A 19476-nucleotide genomic window follows, 5' to 3' on the forward strand; every position below is an offset into this window, starting at 1 on the left:
TTGGGACTGCAGTTGTACTGATGGCTGTGAAGGGAACTGGCACCCAACTTTGGTGTCCTTGGCTTATGTTCATACCGGCATATATATATATATATACATACGCATGTACCACACATACATACACGCATCTTTCATTCCTGAAAGAACGAGGCTAGAGTGGCTATTTAATAGGTAAGGTTGCCTGAAAGGTGGTACTTCGAGAAGGGCTTCAGCAGGTAGCTTGGTAGGACAGCATTAATCTTGCAATAGGTGTGGATCAGTCTGACAAAGAGAACAGGACCTGAGACTCAAGGACAGTAGATCAGTAGATGTTTCAAGACTTTAGTAAATCTAAAAGAAGCCAAAACCTGCAGATCTTGGGAGGAACTTCTTTCAGATTTTGGTTTTAAAACAGAATCTTGTTTGGACAGTACGAGGGAAGAAACCCTTTCCCTGGATGTGCTGTTGTTTAAAGCCAGGAATGACGTGACAGCTGGAGGCAGTGGACGGACTTTAAAGCAGCTAAGATGAGAGGACAGCAGTAGAAGGTGGACTGGGAGGCGCAGTTGAGTGCGTGATAAATCGAGTGGACGTGAGGAAATGCCACCGGTCTGTGGTGAGTGCAAACACAGAGGAACTGCTGTGGTGACTCCAGCAGCTTCCTTTGTTCACCAGACCATTCTGTACTGAAGAGGCTATTTTAAAAAGGCGTAACTGAAGTCTGGTAGGCACTTGCTTTGTAAGCATAATTGCTGGAAGTTTGTCCATAAAGATGGCAGTTGATTTTAAAAAGTCTCAAGAAGGAGGATGTCTGAACTGATGCAGACAGAAAGGGTTATTGATGCAACTGAGATTAAGACACGATGAATTCTGCAGACTGCTGGATTTAAAGTGGGTGTATGGGGCAGCTGTCGAAAGAGCAAAGAGAAAGTTATTTTCTCTGGTGAGGGAAGGTAGCCAGCGGGCAACAGAAACAACTACTAAACCCACAGTGGTGGGCATTCCCTGGCAACACGTGTTTTCTCTTCAAAACCTGTTTTGCCTCTCCTGAGTTTTTATTAAACGGCGTGCCATCTGTCAGAAAAGCGAGGAGGAGGCCGCCTGGAGAGCCAGCCTGGTGAACTAAAACCGACTTCCAGCCGAGGGAGTCGCGGGCGGCAGTGCCGCACCACCCCCCCCCCCCCGCCGGGGCGGTGCTGCCCTCGGGCCCTGCTCCCCGGCCCCCTCAGCTGGCCCCGGGCGGGCGGGCCGTGGGGCCGGGCCGGGCCGAGCCGAGCCACGGCGGGGCGGTGCGGTGCCTGCCGCCCGCCCAGCCCAGCCCAGCCCTGCCCGCGGCTGCCCTGCGGCCGGGAGGGCCCGTTCCCGCCCCTACCTCGGGCCTTACGGGAAGTGATGTTGCCTTGACGGAAAACGCACGCTTGCAGCCCAAAAAAGGGCAGGTGCGGCGGGACGCGGAGCTGCGGGAGCCCCGGAGGCCGGGGGAGGCGAGCAGGTAGGAGGGTGGGGAGCCGCGCTGAGGGGCGGCGGGGCCGGGGGAGCGCGGGGCTCTCCCCGCCCTGTCACCCTCCGACGGGGCCGCTGCAGGAGGCACGGGGGGGGGGGGCTTCAGAGAAACGTCTCCGCTGCAAAAGGAACTAATACACAATCTCAGGACGAGTGGTTTGGGCAGGGAGCTCGAAATACTGGGGGAAAAAGGTGATTTCCCGGTGCTGCAGAGCCTGGGGAGCGAGCCGGTGTCCCAGCCTGCCGGCAGCGGGGACCTGCCTCCAACGCGGCGGCAGCGCCGGCACCCGTCCCCCTCCGCTCTGCCTCCGCGGCCTCTCGCCCGCTGCTCTCGCCTGCCCACCTGGGGCTTTTAACAAGGGGGCCTCATTCCTGAGATCAAAGGAGAAAGCCTGAAGCCTCGGCCCTTCCTCTGCCCGTGCATGTGCTCAGCTTTACAACTGCTGCCGTGAACACGACTGACTGCACAAACAATCCCTCTCAGGCCTTCGCACGTACCGGCTGCGGGACCTGCAAGTTTCCTACGGCTCAAGACATGCGTTTCTGTTCTAAAAAAGAGACATGGATTGCATGTCTGATTAAAAAAAAAAAAAAAAGCCTTTAAAAATGGTAAATTGTTGTGGGAGCAAAATAAGTATGTTTTATCTGTTTACCTGGAACTTAAATCTTGTATCCGAGTATCAACAGATACTGGGAGCAGTGGGTTCTTTCTGAACACTGCGTGTTTGTCAGGTAGAGTCTGCTTGCTGAGAGGGTTCAGGAGGTCTCTTCAACCTGATTTGCAATGCTTGGGCTAAACTAACACTTTGATGATCTTGGATCTAAAGAAAGGTAAATCCATCAGACAAATGTCTTGGTTTTCCTAGCTCTGTAAGTAACTAGGTTATATTAATACATAAGTAGTATTTTTTTTATGGTGCTAGCAAAGTATAAAGGACATGCCTAGAACTGTCAAAACCACCCAACTTTAATTTTTATCTCTCCTTAGAGATGCATCAGGTGTATTTTGAGCTTTCTGATCGTATGACTCCTCACTTTCCCTAATGGTTAGTGCTTATGAATTTTTCATCAGGATAACACATATGCATGTTTGGAGTTAGGAGTTCTGCTAGGTGTTACTGGCAAGGTGATGTTTCTCTATACTTACAGCTTTTATCGAAACTCTGCAAAATGTTTATTGATTTCCACACATAAAATGCATTAGCAGCACTAATCCATTTCCAAAATCTTTTCTGGCTGCCTTTTCTTGGAAATTTATTCTTACATAGACTTGTCTTCTCATCTCTTGTTTCTTTTCATAGACTTATACTACTTTTGTGACTGTTCCAAGTATTTTCCGGCTAGGGAAAAGCATGTAATACCATATGCATTTCAAATGTTCATACATAATTGTAGGAATAGTATTTGTGATGCTAAATGGATGTCTCAAAAGCATGGTTAAAAAGATGGGAAAAAGAACAGCATGTTCCTGTGTTTCTAGTTCAGGGTTCTAATTTTACGTCTACTTAGTCTCTTGTACAAAGGAGTTCTGGGTGGGGGGGAATGTACTGCAACTTACACTGTTTTATTTTTACAGTTAATAAAATTTCTCATCTGCAACCAGATATCTAAAACTAGACTGTAAGTGTGATTTCATCACTATCATTAAACATGGGAACACATTATTTTATCACTTGACTACACATTTCCTTTTCTTTCAAAGAGAAGATTGGTGAGATAAAAGAATTTTTAAGTAGCTTTTGTCATTTACAGAAAGGAGTTTTATGAGCAGTAATCCTTGTGAGTCTGCTTTGGATTCTTGGTTGCTCTGTTACTGCCAGGTATCTGCTGTGCTGGCATAATGACCATTGATTAGTCTGTCAGTTTTCAGCATAATCCTGGATTTGCAGATCAACGCCATTGTGAAGAGCAGTCTGTCATGGTCAACAGAAGGCTAGTAAGGATTTAATTTAGAAACAGGCAAAATTTGCACTAGAGAGGGAATATAAGGAATGACAACTCTCTTTCCCCTGTTAATGTCTCAGCAAATAATTATAACAAGGTGCATTTAAAATGTATTAAACTTATGATTTACATAGTTAATCATCAGATACTCTCTTCCGTATTAAAGCTGTGTTACTGTACTCCACTGCACATGTTATCTGATCCTGTAGATAGTTAAGTTTATTCTTCAGTAATTTCAAAAGGTTACTTACATATTTATAGCTAAGCATTTGCTGGGCTGGGTATGTCAAGTGCTCAAGGACTTGCTTTTGCTCCTCTTGTCTTGCAGATACCACTCATGCTGGAGATACAATCATGTTTACAGAACTGACTTCAAACATGGCTGAAAAGTTGTTTAAGTATAGCATGGTTTAAGAAAGGCAGCTTTTTGTAGAAGAAATAATTTTTATTTCCTATTTATACAAATACATTCCCAACCAGTCTTCCTCTGGGAATAGCATCTGGTTATGAGATTTCTTCTCCTCATTTCTTTTTTGGTCGTCTTAGTCTGAAAACTGCATCCCTGTCAGGAGGCAGGACTAACTTGAACGTTAAATCAGCTGAGATCATACCCTTTTATATCCAGTGGAGGTAAAACCATAGTTGAATGGGAAGTCCTAGCCCCTAATTTCTTTCCTGGAACATCCTTATATTGTTTTGTTTCCATACATAATACAACAGAATTTACTTTTGATTATTGTAATAAGTAGTCTCAACATCTGTGATTTATTTTCCAATCTAATAAGCTTTGAAGATTTTAAGTTATGGCATATATATTAAAATATGGCATATAACCAGAATAATTTTTTCCTGTGATGTTGCAGTGGCTTCAAGGGGTTGAAAATACTCTGATATATATATTTGCATAGTACCAGGTGCTGGAATCCTTTTCACGTACTGGCCAGCACTTTGGAGCTGACCTGACAAGTTCTTCAGTATTTTAAACTACTGCAGGGAAAAAAAAAAGGCAAATATTCTTGCTTCTACGGCTATGAAGATAATATCCAAGTGTAAACCAATGCAGTGCTATTTTCCTGAGTTTGCAAACCCATTTCCCCTAGCTGTTCCCTTTCTCTATGTCTGGTACTTTTACTGGTGAGAAACGGGTAAGACTAAACCATATTAGATAAAGGCACTTCTGGAAGACAATGTGAAGACTGGTAGTAAGGTAGGAAAGGGGCAGGAAACAGCAATGAAGATGATACAATCTTAGGAGGAGGAGTACAGCTTTTCTAGAAATTTGTGGTTTGCAGTGGAAAAAAATGGGCTGTTAGATATATGAGCAATGTTTTTAAATTAAAAGTTAAATTTGTGGGGACTTGCAGATGGTATTTTGAAAATCAGTCTACAATTCTGCAGTGATTCTTTGTGTAAAAGAGTTATGTGAATGAAAGTACTGTAAAGAGTATACTTAGCTGAAATATTTTATATGCAAATAAAACACTGAATGGGTGTAAGGGCAACTGCTATGCAAATCAAGTACCTGATTCCAGATTAACTTTGGAGTTTGTGATTGCAGTTTTGCATCTGGCCATCTTACTGCTTGTGTGTTCAGCTATCAATTGAAAAGGTGATAAAAGGATAAAGGAATAAATAGCAAAATAGTTAAGTATTATTCAAGATTCAGTTTTTTTCCTTTCAGGTAAGGTGAGCACCATGGGTAGAAGTAATGCCTTTTATTAGACCAACTTATGTTGTTGGAAAGGGTAGGTGAGCTTTCAGGTATGTAAGCCCCTTTCAGGTTTGAATTAGAAACAGCAGGATACAAAACAAAATTGAAAACAATTGATACACCATATTTATAGTGCTTCTGTTAAGCATATGAACCCATGGGGCAGCGTATGTCATTAGAAGGTGACGAATGTTCTCTTGCAGAAGTACTACTGTTTTAAAGGCATCCTCTTATTTCTAATTAAACACTTCAAAATGGCAGTGCTGTCATAGTAGCTGCTATACAACTGTGAAAGTGAATGCCATGTGCTTTCCAAAGTCAACCAGGTTTTACTCTGAGGGCCTATCTCATTATTTTCCTAACTGTTGGATATTTCATTTGGTTCTCTCAGCTGCTCAGTCCAAGAGCTATAAGGAAAAAGGTTGCTCTATGAACTGAAAAGGAAGAAAAAAATTCTTTCTAATAACATCCTTGGGGAATGGGAACATTTGGACTGAAGGCTGCTGTCAGTGATAAGGACTAATACAGCATGTATGTTGGGTAGGAAGAAAAGTTTATTCATTTTTATGATAAAAAATGCAAGTTTTCTTGTGTGTGTCTGACAGTCTTGCAAGTATAATGTTTCATATTAGTAGTTGCTGAGGGAAATTATATTCCTTCTGCAAATCCCTGCTGATAATTGCATGACTAACGCAGAGTGTGGTGCATTTTGAAAACTTAAGGGTATCACTCAAAGCGAGCTGTTGTGGGAGTTGCTTGTGCTGTGAAACTGTTTTATGCAAGGCTTGCATGAGAGATGAATTGCTGTTACAGTTCCTGCCAATGGGTGGTGCTTTCCAAATCTACTTTGAAGCCTAGCTAACATTCAGAATGTGCATTATAGCAAAAAGTAGGGTAGTAGTGTTTTGTTTTGTTTTGTTTAAATGGCAAATATTAATCATAATTCCCCTCCCCCCACTTGTTTGGTTCCAAGCCAAACTTCATGCATGACTGAATGTGACCCAAAATACAGGTATCAGGTTAGGTTCTAGCCCTGCTGGTATCATCCATTTGCAACAGAGTGTTTCTCATCCGTCGCTTTAAGATCCTGTGCATGTAACAGCACATGGTGTGCTGTCTTTTTCCTCTGACAATGATTGAACTTGGCAGGTCTTTTCTGCTGGGGCATGAACTGTCTGGCTGTACTTAATTTTTCCATAGTCTTTCTTGCATCAGAATAGTGTAAGGATAGATGTCTCTGTACAGAGATGGTGTCATCCAAGTTTGAAGACAGTACTGTCTGAATTTCATTGTATTTCTTCTGAATTTGAGAGCAAAACTCTCATAAAATGTTGGATACATTGGATAAATGTAGCCCTAAGTTGGAGTTGTTAAAGTAGTAGTTTTTAAAATGTTCTTTAGCTATGAAGTAGAAGAGGTGACTATAAATCTTTATTTGATAGTTTTCTAGAATTGTCAGTTTGGGTATAGCACCCACGGCACAGGACAGGGCCTGAGATCCTGCTGGGTGCCAGTAGAAGCAGGCTTTGGAAGACCCATTAGAAGAGTGTGCTGCAAAAGTAGAATCATGCTTTCTATTGGCTTTAAAAACAAAACACAAAACCCGCGAATTTGAACTGTTAATACAGTGACACTCAACTAGTTTTTATTCTATTAACTATTCTTTTTAATAATAGATGTGCTTAAATTTAATTTGCTTTTAAATGGAAAATGTCTTTAAATCCAAATTGAAAGTAAACATAAAATTGAATGATTGTGGCAGTATGTGCTGCAGCTAGTCTGGAGCAATGCATTGCAACTTGGCCAGCTAGTGCGTGCCCCTTTCAGAACTGAAAAAGTGTAACTGCTAGCTTTCAGTGGAGGTGTGCATCTGACTCTTTTCTTAATCCAGCTGCCAATTTTTCACAAATTGTATAGGAACTTAATATCTTTGTGGCTTCTTCCCCTCTGTGAAGCAGTGTTAAAACAGATCAACAGATTCAAATGTTGGGGGAGAAGGCAGAAATGAGAGAAATTCAATGTGTCTGCCCCTCTCTCTAATAAGCTTTGTTTCTTTAGGAAACCAGGCTAAAGGCATGTCCTCATTTCAGCTTTGTTTTTTGCATTGCAAATTTGGAGCTTTGCTCCAAGAAGTCCTTAATGCATTCGCAGTCTCCACTGTGGTGTGTTGAGCTTTAGGGAATTTTTCTTCAGCCTAGCGTCCTGAGGGATCACAAGGAATGGGAGCAGTAACATTTTTCTTAATTGGGAGTTGCACAGGGAGTGGAATAGGGCCAGTGGAACTGAAAGACCTACTTTGCTAATGCACTCCAGAACCACCACCTTTACAAGCCCACCCATTCCTCTTGCACACTCTGAAGGAAAGAAGATCAACCAGTCAGGTTAGTCCTACTTAGGGAGTCACTGAATAAATGTGGAAATGAAGGAGCTCTAATATTAATGATGTTCATGGTTTAAGAAATGGTAGAGGAGAAAAATAGGCATCACAGGTGTTTAGTTAGGTTTCATATGCTTCATTGCATGGAAGATCAAACAATAATATAGGACAAAAGGAATACTTTTCTGTAGCTCAGAAGAGGCATGCATCTATATCTCTCAAACAGTGCAAATAACTATCCTTTCAATGTTTCCTCCTGAGAGCAAATTTAAAGTGGAAGAGACACTGTTGTTAGCTTATGGGGAGAATGAAGGACCACTTGTCCTATTAAGAAGATTTACAGAAGATGTGAACAGGATCTTCTTGTGCTGGAAGGAAAGCCCAGCTGTCTCCAAACGGGAACTCTGCTGCAATCAGTTTTAATAAGCAGTGTCTTTTATTTGGCAATGATGTATTGGATCAGGTAGTGCAAAGAACAAATGCATATCGATTAAGCTTAAGCATGAATAAAAATACCAAAGCAACTTTCAAAACTGTATTAATATTATAGAATTGTAAAACATTGAAAGTCCTTTCTAAGGAAGCTGTAGTGCACATGTTCCTTTACGTTGGAACAACAGCTTCCTGTAAAGCTACTACATTTTTTAATTTAAAAAATACACTTAGTCATCAACCCTTTTAATACATAGATAAAGATCATTGATCTAAAATGAGATTTGTAACTCTTCAGACTGAAGACAGAGACATCAGATTATTAGCCTGCTTTTACAGCTTCTTACCAAAATGCAGGGACACTTCTGTCTGCATGCATTACTGTTCTAGGTGCTCTCTTCATGCAATCAGGCACCAACTTTGTAAGTTTTACAAAATGTGGAACCAACAGAAGTCTCGCAGAAGAGCTGTAGCACATCGAGTAATTCATCCACCTTTAGGTTAAATATTCCTCTTTTGAGTACAGATGATGTGATTTGAATGTTGCCAAAATATCGTTCCCTACATGCAAAATGATCAAATTTGTGCATTTCAGTCAAAATGAATAATCATGTTTGTTCTTACACTAATACATTTTATTGACATTTTAAATACAGAAGTTTTTATTCACCTTTTTTGGTGTCTTAACACCTTGTACATGGACACTTTTTTATATTATTTTCTTTCTAATATTTCAGAACTGTAATAAGAGGGAACGAACCTGATTCAGGAATTAAAGTCTTTTTTCTTTCCATTTTCATTCAGGTCTGGAGCAAGCACCTACACTCTTGGCTTTGCCTCAGGAGAAACTGCCTACGCTGACATTAATAGAAAGTGATATAGAGGCAGTAAACTAGTAGTTCAACAGAATTGACAATTCAATTAGAGCTGCTTGTTTGAGATAGTTTTACTAGTCTTTTCTGAGATACTAACAGGTTCTTCAAATATAAGCAAATTTGATATTGGGAAGCAATCTTTTGATGTTTTTCCTGTGAAAAAGATGACAGAGTTTGGTCTAGAGTTTTCCAAAGTGCTGATGTTGAGTGCCTAGTTGCTGGGAAGGATTCCTGTCTTTAGGCAGTATGATACTCCATGAAAACAAAATTGATGCTTTTAATTTGTCCATTATTTTAGCGTTAACTTTTTTTGTTCTTGAAGAGACCCTGGTAACTCTTTGAAGTTAGTCACGCAGAGCCTCTCCTGGAGGAGACTATTTTTAGAAGCTCTTTTCTATGTAAAATGCTAGTGACCTTAAACATACCAATACTTCATCTCTTGCAATGCTAAAAGAAAGCTCTGTCACCATTACTAGAAACTGCCTAGGTTGGCTTATAGTTGAAAGGACAAAACATGAAAGTTTTACTTTTATCTATAGTATTACTAAATATTTAGCAGATGTGCCTTTTGGGTAGAAGGAAGGCCTGCCTGACCTACTTTCATTTTAAACACTGAAGGGGTATTTCATGATTTAATGCTGGCAAAGTTCAGCTGTTACATTTCTGGTGTGAAAGCTGATCTTCTGAGTGTGGGTTGTCTTTTCTTTCTTTTTTTCTTGGAGGGATATTGGTGAGAGGAAAGCAGAAAAAAAATCAATGTAAAGGATTTTGTCTCTTCCTTTCAGGTCTTTTTAGTTCTGTCTTGAGGTATTGGCGTGTTACTGCATTTATGGACTGCTGCGGCAGTAAGTAGCAAGCTCATTTGCATGGCAGCTGGTCAGTTTTCCTTTGCAACACATTCCATCGGCCCCTCTGGTTTTTTCCAGAGTGTCTTTTTGTGGGAAGCTGACTTTCTTCCAAGGAAACAACTTTAATTCTGTTTTACAGTTGTAGGAATGTGTCTGTACCAATTAATATGTTCATATTTTGCCTATTTACTTTTTTCTCACCTCCTCTTCTTGTATTTTGTAAGGTATTTCTCTCACTGTGAAATGATTGCTGTGTAGCATGTGCTCTGGGTCTTCTTGACGTTTGCCAGCATATACACGAATCAGTTCATAAGCACTGTGTCCCAGTGGCTGCTTTTCCTCCTCTTGCATTTTTTAAGTTTCCTCTTTGATTGCCAGTAGAGGTTTTGTGGCACAGATAAGATTTGTGGACACTAAAAATAACATTACCCTTGGCTGCCAGCTGGTTGGTTTTCATTCCATAGTCTTGCAGGTCATGTGTTGAATGCACGTGTAAAAGCTATGGCTGTTGGTAAGGGCATGGTGAGTTTTGGTGAGTGTCGGAAAAAGCCATTAACTGGTCAGAGTGCTGAAGAGGAGACCCCCAACAGAATTGGGTAATTGGGGAGTGGGGAGAGTGGAGGCGGTTGACACTGATGTTAGGCAACTTCAGAGCTTTTGGCTTTGAAAACAGAGATGGGCTGTTCTGGAGCATAATCTGAAATGGACTGTTGCTAGATCCTCTTCTTCCCCTATTTCTGTCTCCAGTGGCAGATGTCTTAATTCCTGCATGAACCATAGTCAGACAGGTAACAATCCAGCATTTTCTTCTAGAGGAAACACCTGCTGCAGGACAGTTCGGACACTTGCGGCTTGTCTCAAGAGCGTGGAATGTATGAAGGCAAATATTCCGATGCTTGTGATGAAGAGTGCTCCACACTGTCCACTGTGTTTGACTCTCCTCAGATTTCCTCCTAAATTCCTAGGCCTGTATAGCTTAGATTATTTTTACAAGAAGGCCATAAATTCCTTGCATTCAGGTCATCTTGTTCATACAACCTGTTCATAAAATTTGTTCATAAAAACGGTGGGAAGATTTAATAACTAAATAGGTGGCCATTCCTTTGTAGAGCTGGAGCTTCAAACTGCATTTCACAGTTTCAGGACTTTACTGGTGTAATTTTGATCCGCTACATCAACTTACAAAATGTCCAAGCTCTTACAACCCCCTAAGATTCAGGTAGCAGCGAGAGGAAGGCTTACCATGGGCTGGCTGCAGGGGTTCCTGTTCCAGCTGCTGCTGTACCGTTTCCGTGCGCTGCCTGCCACCACAGTAGGGCTGGCTCAGCTGTTTGTGCAGCCTTTGCTGAGAGGCTGCAAATGTGTTTATTTAAAAACAGATACTTTAAATAACCAAACATTGATGTCCTCCCAGTATGTAAACTGGGGACCTCTGTTTTGGTACTAACTCTGCAGTTTGAAATCAACGAAACTTCACCCTCAGAAAATAAGCTTTATTTCAGCTGTACCTTCCTAGCAAAGTCTTACTGTTTTGGATAAACCCTTTCCTGGAAGTGGGAAGTGGAAATTGGTTGCTATTCCTCACACCGGGTTGGTAAGAGGAAAGTTAAGCAGCCTTGTTTTGACCTGAAATCAAAAGCTGAACTCTGTAAATTATTTATGAATTGCTTTCCCCTCAAAGATGGCAAAAATCTTACTGTGTGGAAGAGCTTGAACTTTGTTTACATTGCTGGTTGAGACTTCCAGACAGGCAGTTTGTGTTCAGGCTGTGTAGCCACCCCCAGGGCTGTTTGCAACGCGGCAAAAGAGTTGTTGGTTTGTCTGTCAACACTTCTTATCCTGTTCCTCCTTCTGCGCTCTGGAGCAGTTACCAGAAATTCTTGGGTGCTTGTGGTCTGAGTATTTCTTCACACTAAGCAAATGTGCTGGTATTGATCAGGGATGCAGTTAAAGATTAAAAATGTTCACGTTGCTGAAAACTGAACACAAACTTTTTTATTGCATGTGGGAGCAAAAAAGGGACTTCTGTATTCTTCTGAAAGTGTGGTGGAATTTATAGAAGATTGGAATGAGCCAAGAATGGTTAGAGTTTTTAAAAATTATAACCTGTAACAAAATGTCAAAGAAATAGATTTTTGCTAAATCTGGAAAAATGCTAATGCAGGGCATGAAAAAGTGTTCCACCACAAATAGCTGGATGCCAGCTCTGTATAACAGAACTTAGATGTTCACTGGGGAAGGGGCAATAAAGATTAGAATCATAGAATTGTTTAGGTTGGAAAAGACCTTTAAGATCATCAAGTCCAACTCTTAACCTAGCACTGCCAAGTCCACCACTAAACCATGATAGAATGATTTGCAGGAAAGGAGGTGAGAGAGTTCAGACAAGTGAATTACAGAGCTTGTGGAGTTGTTTTCGTTACTGGTAGATGAATGCATTAAGGATACATTAAATGTTGTAGCAGGCTGCCTGTAGCACTTCTTAAATTATAAGCCTGGAGAGTAGTCTTAGAAACCTTCTTAATTTGCTTTCTTACTTCTCTGCTCTTGAAACACTGTGAGGAAAGAAACTGAGACAAGAAAGGGTTGTGCAAGGCAACCTGACTTCTGTAAAAGCTCACATCTGCTAAATCTTACATGGTTAGTGCAAAACTTCCTTTGTCCACACCTTTCAGTCCTCTACTGTTAGCATCTGTAATGTCAAGAGCATTTGCGAGAGGGGACGAGGCCTCGTGGTGACCGCAAGCGGCTGTAGAGTTCCTCTCTTATCCCTTGGACCCAGCACAGGGACGTCTGTCCAGCAAGTGCCTTGGTGCAGACACCAGTGCCATAACGTGGCCAGACACGTGAATCTTGCTTGTTGGGCGTCTGTGTTAACAGGCCTTGATGAATGGACTCGTTGTTGAGGAAGAGTTGGTTTACATGTTAAATCAGTAACTTTATTTCCTTGAAAGTATTTAAATGTGTAAAATGACTGCATATGTGTCTTAGGATTGAGGGAAGGGCTTGCAGATTTAGCTGCAGTGGTTCATGAAGTTTCTGGCAGCATCTTAACTCTGGTCTTTTGTTGGAGCTTGTTGCTATAAGAAGTGGTTCAGCAGAAGGGGCTGGACGTGGATGCCCACAAAGCCATGGGTACTGCTGCCGCTGCCCACCTGAATCCTTCCAACTCCTTCTTATGTGGTCTCACTCAGGTGACTTTGTCAATTTTGTTGTCGGTAACTTTTTTCTGCCATCTGTAAAGGCATAAAATCAGGCTCAAAATTGAAATTCTCCATTGTTTTGTGAGTAGTTGGTTCTCACTATGTTTCATTATAGTAGACTACTGTGTTTGCTGTATTTTATTCTATGTTTTTGTAATGAAACATACTGTAACTTCCTCTCCCTATGACCAGAAGGGAGAGGGTCAGTAGTTTAAGCAAAAGCTCAATGTTTGTTACCTGGTTTAGGGAGATCCAGTTAACTAAGTTGCTTAGTTTGAAAAGGAGGAAAAGAGATCACTTGATCAGTCAGCAAGACCACATGACAAGCAGCTGAATGTAATTAGGTGGGTAGGGTGGTTGTGTGGGGCTGGCAGCTTTGCATCTCAGTGTGAATTTTAGAGCTATTATTCTGAACTACACTATTTTGTTTTTGTTTTTGTTTTCTCTGCTGATAATACGGGTAGATGAGAAACGGCTCTTTTTGGATGACTATGGTATTCAAGAGATCTGAACTGTGTCAGGAAACTCGTCACTGAAGTACCCTTGGAAAACTACAGATCCATTTGCAGCTGTTAAGCATAGGTATGTAAACACTTTCTCTTTTTTATTTATTTTCACAGATTTATTACATTGCTTTCCTTGAGCTGACAGTTGTTGTATGCCAACTGTTCCTCTGTTCAGAGATTTGAAACAATGTTGCTGTACTTTTGACAAACTGCCTGAAATATTTTGATTTTGAGAAGGTTCAGCATTGCTGCATCCTCATGTTCTAGAGGGAAAAGTAAACTTAAAACTAGGAAGTATACTGGCTTATGTAAAACACAGGCTTTGGGCTTAAATGAGAAAACTGCAGCTCTTTGGTACATTTTCGGTCGTTGCTTTTCTCAAAGAAATCAGTCAGATTTAAAGACAAACCTGGGTAAGTTTATCAATAAGATTAAAAGAAACAACTGCAGTGACCAGTGTCTGGATTCAGTAACCATAAGATGCCCTTTCTGGTCCCAAGTCATCAGCCTACATTTCCTTCTGTGTTAAGTCAAACTTGTTCTACAGTTAGAAGGTGGAATTAGACCTTTGATAGTAAAGTGTACTGCGCAAATAATGTTTCATAATACAAAACAAAGCAACTCAGTATTTTTAAATGTTGTACTGCTTGAACTTTTTCCCCCATTATTCCTGTGTTCTCATTAACATATAAATTATACTTAATAAAACAGTCCTTTAGAATGGTGGTTTTTTTGACTGGGCTGTGCACCAATGTGGTTGTTCTCATGTGTACTAAATGTATTGATGATAAAAGGAATAAAAATGGTGTGTTGGACAGTCTATTAGCAAAATTAGCAAAAGAAGTTGGACTGCAAGGAACCATGAGAGCTCATCTAGTTCACATTCCTTGTTCAATCATATAGTATTGGTTTCAATCTTAAAATTAATTTTACGGTAAAGACAATATGGGGGTGGTATGTTATTACTGTATTTTGTATCTTCTCTGGAAGAAACTCAAAATGTATGTGCCTATCTGACTAGGTCATTCCTTGCCACTGCAAGCATGAATTTGTAATCAGGCATCCTTTCTAGCCCATGTGTTTGCTAGTGTTTTTCTAATCATGGACCAAAACTCCAGTTTTTGTAGACTGTAAGTAACCAAGGGGTTGTTCAGAGAACAGAAAACAGTATTCCCCTCCACTTCTGTGGGAAGGTCACAAGGCTTTCCCAGGGTTTTAATTGATGTCTACCATAGAGTATCTTGAAATGATTTTTCTAGTCCTGATCATCACCCCTTGATTTCTGTTTATGAGAAAGAAGTGACAAATTCATAAATGTAGTTAAATAAATAAATAAGTTTTCTTGCTGTTTCCTTATAGACATCCTCAGTGTATGAAAAAGCTTATATAAAATAACTGGGAGAAAGGATTTTTGTGAACATTGATGCTTAACTTAGTGGGTTTTTTCTGTGCTGTGCTGGATGGATCGGTTGTCATAGTTGCTTCATTGTAAATTACTGTTACATAATGCTTTTCAGTTACTGCATTACATGTGCATTTTGAATGTGTGGTACAGAAACAATTTCTAGCACATTTTAGGGTAGTGATTTCTAATAGCCTAAGTTATTTGAGGATTAAATTTTGATAATGTTAGGATTCTGTTGTATAGATCAAAACAATATTCTAGGATGTGGTGCTATCCCCCTTTCCCTCACCATACTCCCAATGGGTTTTGGTATATTTGCTCTTTTCCACCATGTCTTTCGTTTACAGCACTATCTTAAACAAAACACCCTTAGTAATTAAGCCTGCTAAAGACAAACTGGGAATCTAATTCAGCTGGAATTCTTTAAACATGTCACTAAGAATGGCATCAAAGAGAAATTGTATATTTTTTTTTGCCTTTTAAAAAATAAATTGAAAAAAAGAAGACCGATGATGGAAAAAGAGATGGAACATATCCTTGTGGAATGAGGGAAATAAGCTCTAGTAAAGGGCAATAGAAATAACTTTTTAAGGAGAAAAAGTTGAGAATAACTTTTCTTTGGTCTAAAATGTTTGGCTTCATAACTAGGAAATAATATGGCTTCATATCTTGGAAATAATATAGTTTCTGCTTCTGAATTTTGTTTCAACACTGTGTCATAGGGATAAAGTTTCTTTACAAAAGAATGCATTATGAAAAGAACGCATTATTTGATTCATTATGGTGCAACTCTTGGTATCAACAAAAGCAGAACTTGGTGAGGTGAGAATTCTCTGGGAGTATGTGGGTTGATGTATGTTAGCATAGCCCACAATAGGCACCGCAGCTGTACTGATTAGCGCTAACTGAGGTTTTCTTTCTTCACATACTAAATTTGTTTGTACTGGAATCTCACTGCTGGATTTTTATTTCCTTCTATAGGAAATCGTATGCACTGGTTTAAAATCAAATCAAACACTTCAAGCCAAAGTCAGTCTTTTAATAGAAGATGGAACAGCAGCTCCTACTTTAATGAGTTTTTTCAAACAGAAACTCTTGTTGGACAGTACCATTGCATACTCCCCATTTTTTGTGACTTGTGCACAGAAGTGCGTAGCTGAATAGATTCTTTCATATCTACTTACCCTTTATATCCTGTTTTTCATTTCAGAGGTTTGATGCCTTTCTCAGTCATAATGTAGAACATAAAATATTGCAGATCGTTATATGGTTTGTCAGCTTGCGTGAGATTTTCGGATTCCTCATAAGCATGCAAAGTTTTATACTTAGTGTTGAGTCAAGAAAGAAGTCTGAATCCACTGTGGTATGAAAACTACATATGTGTTTTCTTGATGCAGTTTTCTACACGGAACTTATACTGCTTGGATCAATTACAGCAGTCTGACTGGCAATTTATTTTCTTAGAATAACTTAGTGTATTTTTTCTGGAACTTGGGTTATAAAGGTGGTTGTTTGCTGCTGCTAAGCCATTTCTTAGCTATAGCAGAAACATTCTGAATAATAATTTTAATTGAAGACTTCTGGGAGGAGAGGTAGGAAATTGCCTGTTACTGTAGGTCAGTTGAAGTGAAACTTGAGGACACTGTATATGTGCATGAAATGTTAAGAAAGAATTCTGCAGGAAGGCATCTACAGCATGAAAAGCTGGCAACAGCTGCCAGGTTTCAGCCAGGGGTGTTACGCTACAGCCACCTGGGGGCCCTCCCTCAATCTCAGGAATAGCTAGAATTAATAGTATGGGCAAACTGTGGCATTAGACTTGCGATTCTTTTTGCTTTCCATGCAGGGCTCATGCATACCTTTGTGACAAGAATTAGTGTAAGAAATGATAGTTTACTGTGCTGTTTATCTGAGTAGCCTTTGCTGTATATCAAGATTTAACTATCATTCATGCTGTAATATGGAATTTTGATCAGAGTAGCAAGATAAATAGAGTTGGAAACTCAGGTTGAAAAACAGCAGGCTTTTTGAATGGGAGCTTTGTGTTGTGCAGTTCAGCCCGCTTAATCGGTGCTTCTTTTGAATTATCCCTTCCCTGAGGCTCTAGAAAAGAAGCCGTGCTAGGATACGAATTGAACCAAATTTTGCCAAAGCACTGTCTGAATATTTTGGCAGACTACAGAGCCTCAATAGAAAGCTTGGACAGTGTTAATACGTGCTGCAGTTCTGGAGCTGTCGAAGTGGAAGATTCAGTGACTTGTTGAAAGCATGGGCTTATTTTTTCAATTCTTGCGAAAACAAAAAGAACCTGTAGTTTTAGCTTTGCTTTGTTAGAAGAGTTGGAGTGGTACATTTAAGCCACAAGCATGCTCCAAAATGACTCTTGCTGTCAAGATTTCTGCTTTGCTGTTGCACGTTCGTAACTTCCTGAAGAGAACAGGTCATGGCCTATTGAATACTGCTTGGCTCTATTTCAGGCAGAATTGGTGTTTTATTATGTAATGGACAAGTTAAATTATGCCCAGAGTATTCTCAGCAAGTTATTTCTAACCTTTTCATAGCATTTATGAAACATGAAAGCATCACATATGCTTACTACTTCCAGACATGTTTACTAAAAAATCCTGCCCAGTACTGGCAGAAAATATCTTGCTCAGACTGTAGCTATTACAGACTCTGAAATCAAAGACTCAGTCTCTTTTTGAGACCTCTTAAGAGCAGATTATTCACGACTGACCCATCTCTCCATTTCTTTGAAGTGTCATGCTGCCAGCCTGCAGTGCTCTGACTTTGCAGTGGTTGCCAGCATGATCTGGAGTAGGCCCCGTGAGCTTGGCACCTGCAAGGATGCTTCTGTCAAGATTTTATGATTTTTAAAAGTTTGGGAGAGGTGAATGCTAGCTGTGAGCCTCAGTTTTATCAATCTAGATACGTCCATCTCTGGCCATGTGCACCACTTCCCTGCTTAGCATCTCTAACTGTCCCTTGTATTTCAAGTCCAATCACATTGGGTTTGAGATTAGGGAGCAGAAGGAATAATCTTTTCTAGTTAGTAGACAGGGTTTTTCTCAACTGATATTTTTGCCTGTTTTCCCACAGATAACTATAAATTTATTTTGCCCTTTTTGCTAGATCCATTTAAGAAACCCTTCTGATTTAAATATTTCCACAAATAACTTCTTCTTATTCCTAATGCCATGCCCCATATTCATAGATAGTAGAGATTTTCCAGCTCATTGGAAATGGATATTGATTAGTTATTCAGTCAATAACTTTGATAACCAGTAAGTTCTCTGAGGAACAGGATGTTTTCACTGGAAGTGTGATCTGGTACATCAATCCTGCTCCAAAAGGCCACGATGCCTTGTGGTTGGCCGTTTTCATTTGGCAAGTGTAGACAGACTAACTTCTGATAGACTTAAAAATCTTTGGATACTCCAATGTCATCTAAATAATGAGAAAACTTTTAACTTCCTGAGGAATAAATAGCCAGAACAAAATGTAGGAAATGCTATATACTGTGACCTCTTGGTATTTATTGTTGAACTAAATCGAGTAACTTGCACCAAAAGTAAGGGCAGATCACAATATTATAGAAAAGCAATAATGCTGAAGAATGGTAGCAGCTGCAAAAAAGAGTAACTTTTGTTGCCTCTTCCAATCAAAAACCAGAGTTAGCAAGGAACAGAGTTTGCCTCCTATGAAAAACAAGAGAAGCAGATATTTCCTAATCCAAAGGATGAAAACGTGGATTAAATTCTGCACTGAAATTCTTTCCTGCCTCACACCTTTGTACGCTTGCCCACATCATGTTAGATGAATGATGCAGTTTTATTTTATAGTCCCATTTGTATCATATTTGTGTGGGTTTCACTTTTATCTAACAGTGACTAGGAGGTATCTTCAAGTTGTCTGTTGCCTGACCTTCTCCATAGACTTTTAATTGACCTAATAATGATAATTTATTTTTGCCAAATTATTTCCTTCTAATGCAGCATGTATCTTGTACCCTTCATGAGCTTGGTGGTGTGACCTTTTGGAGAAGCATTATCTGTATTCCAGGTATCTATCCTACAAAACAAGGTGGAAGGCAGCTGAGAACTTTCCTGCCCTGGAGGAGGAAAAAAAAAATTTTTTTTTAAAGCTGCAAATATTTTCCTCTGGCTGTTTACAGTATGTGCTTTAACGGGCTTGGACAAAGAACCTGGCCTGACAAATGTGTATCGCAGCCTACTGAATCGCCCATATAAGCAGAGCATAAAATGTACTACTTTCTTTAGCCTGAGTACAGGCATGTGTTTTCCCTGAGATGCCACTGCATTCATATTCTAACTGCACATACGAAATTGCTTCCTTTTTCAGTTTTTAGATTTTTTTTTTTACCTTTTCTTATTCCTTTTGTTCTGCTTTTTCATGTGTCTGCTTGTTCTAGCTGTCTGCTGGAGATTTTTGTTATCTGCAGGAAAACCTAACCACTCCTTAAAGAAATGCTCAATTTTTATGATCCTGTCTGATTCTTATTATCTTCTCCTTTATCTTTCAGTGGCTATTTCTGAGGGCAGAAACAGAAGTGTACTCTTTTTCCTTGTCCTTCTGGAGTTAGAAGTGTTGCTGAATGGGTGGGTGGGCAAACTTCTGGATATTTCCCTTCTGTGAATACGACCAGCTTTGTGGGTGAAATCCTGGTGGCTCC

The 19476-nt window shown here is 40.1% G+C and overlaps 1 protein-coding gene across 3 annotated transcripts in view; it reads left to right on the forward strand.

The window, feature by feature from the left end:
* The first annotated feature begins 1219 nt into the window (after positions 1–1219).
* RAB27A (RAB27A, member RAS oncogene family) overlaps positions 1220–19476 on the forward strand; it is a 34677-nt gene continuing 16420 nt past the window's right edge. For 2 of the 3 annotated variants that reach the window (XM_087743744.1, XM_087743743.1), the window contains exons 1-2: positions 1220–1471; positions 13337–13454. The gene's annotated coding sequence lies outside the window, so the exon portion shown is untranslated. The remainder of the gene's footprint in view (positions 1472–13336; positions 13455–19476) is intronic. The other variant, XM_087743742.1, reaches the window with a different exon arrangement.

This window comes from Nipponia nippon, unplaced genomic scaffold, assembly GCF_047370975.1.
Source record: "Nipponia nippon isolate SJK-2023a ecotype South Korea unplaced genomic scaffold, ASM4737097v1 scaffold_9, whole genome shotgun sequence".
In the NCBI taxonomy this organism is placed as follows: domain Eukaryota; kingdom Metazoa; phylum Chordata; class Aves; order Pelecaniformes; family Threskiornithidae; genus Nipponia; species Nipponia nippon.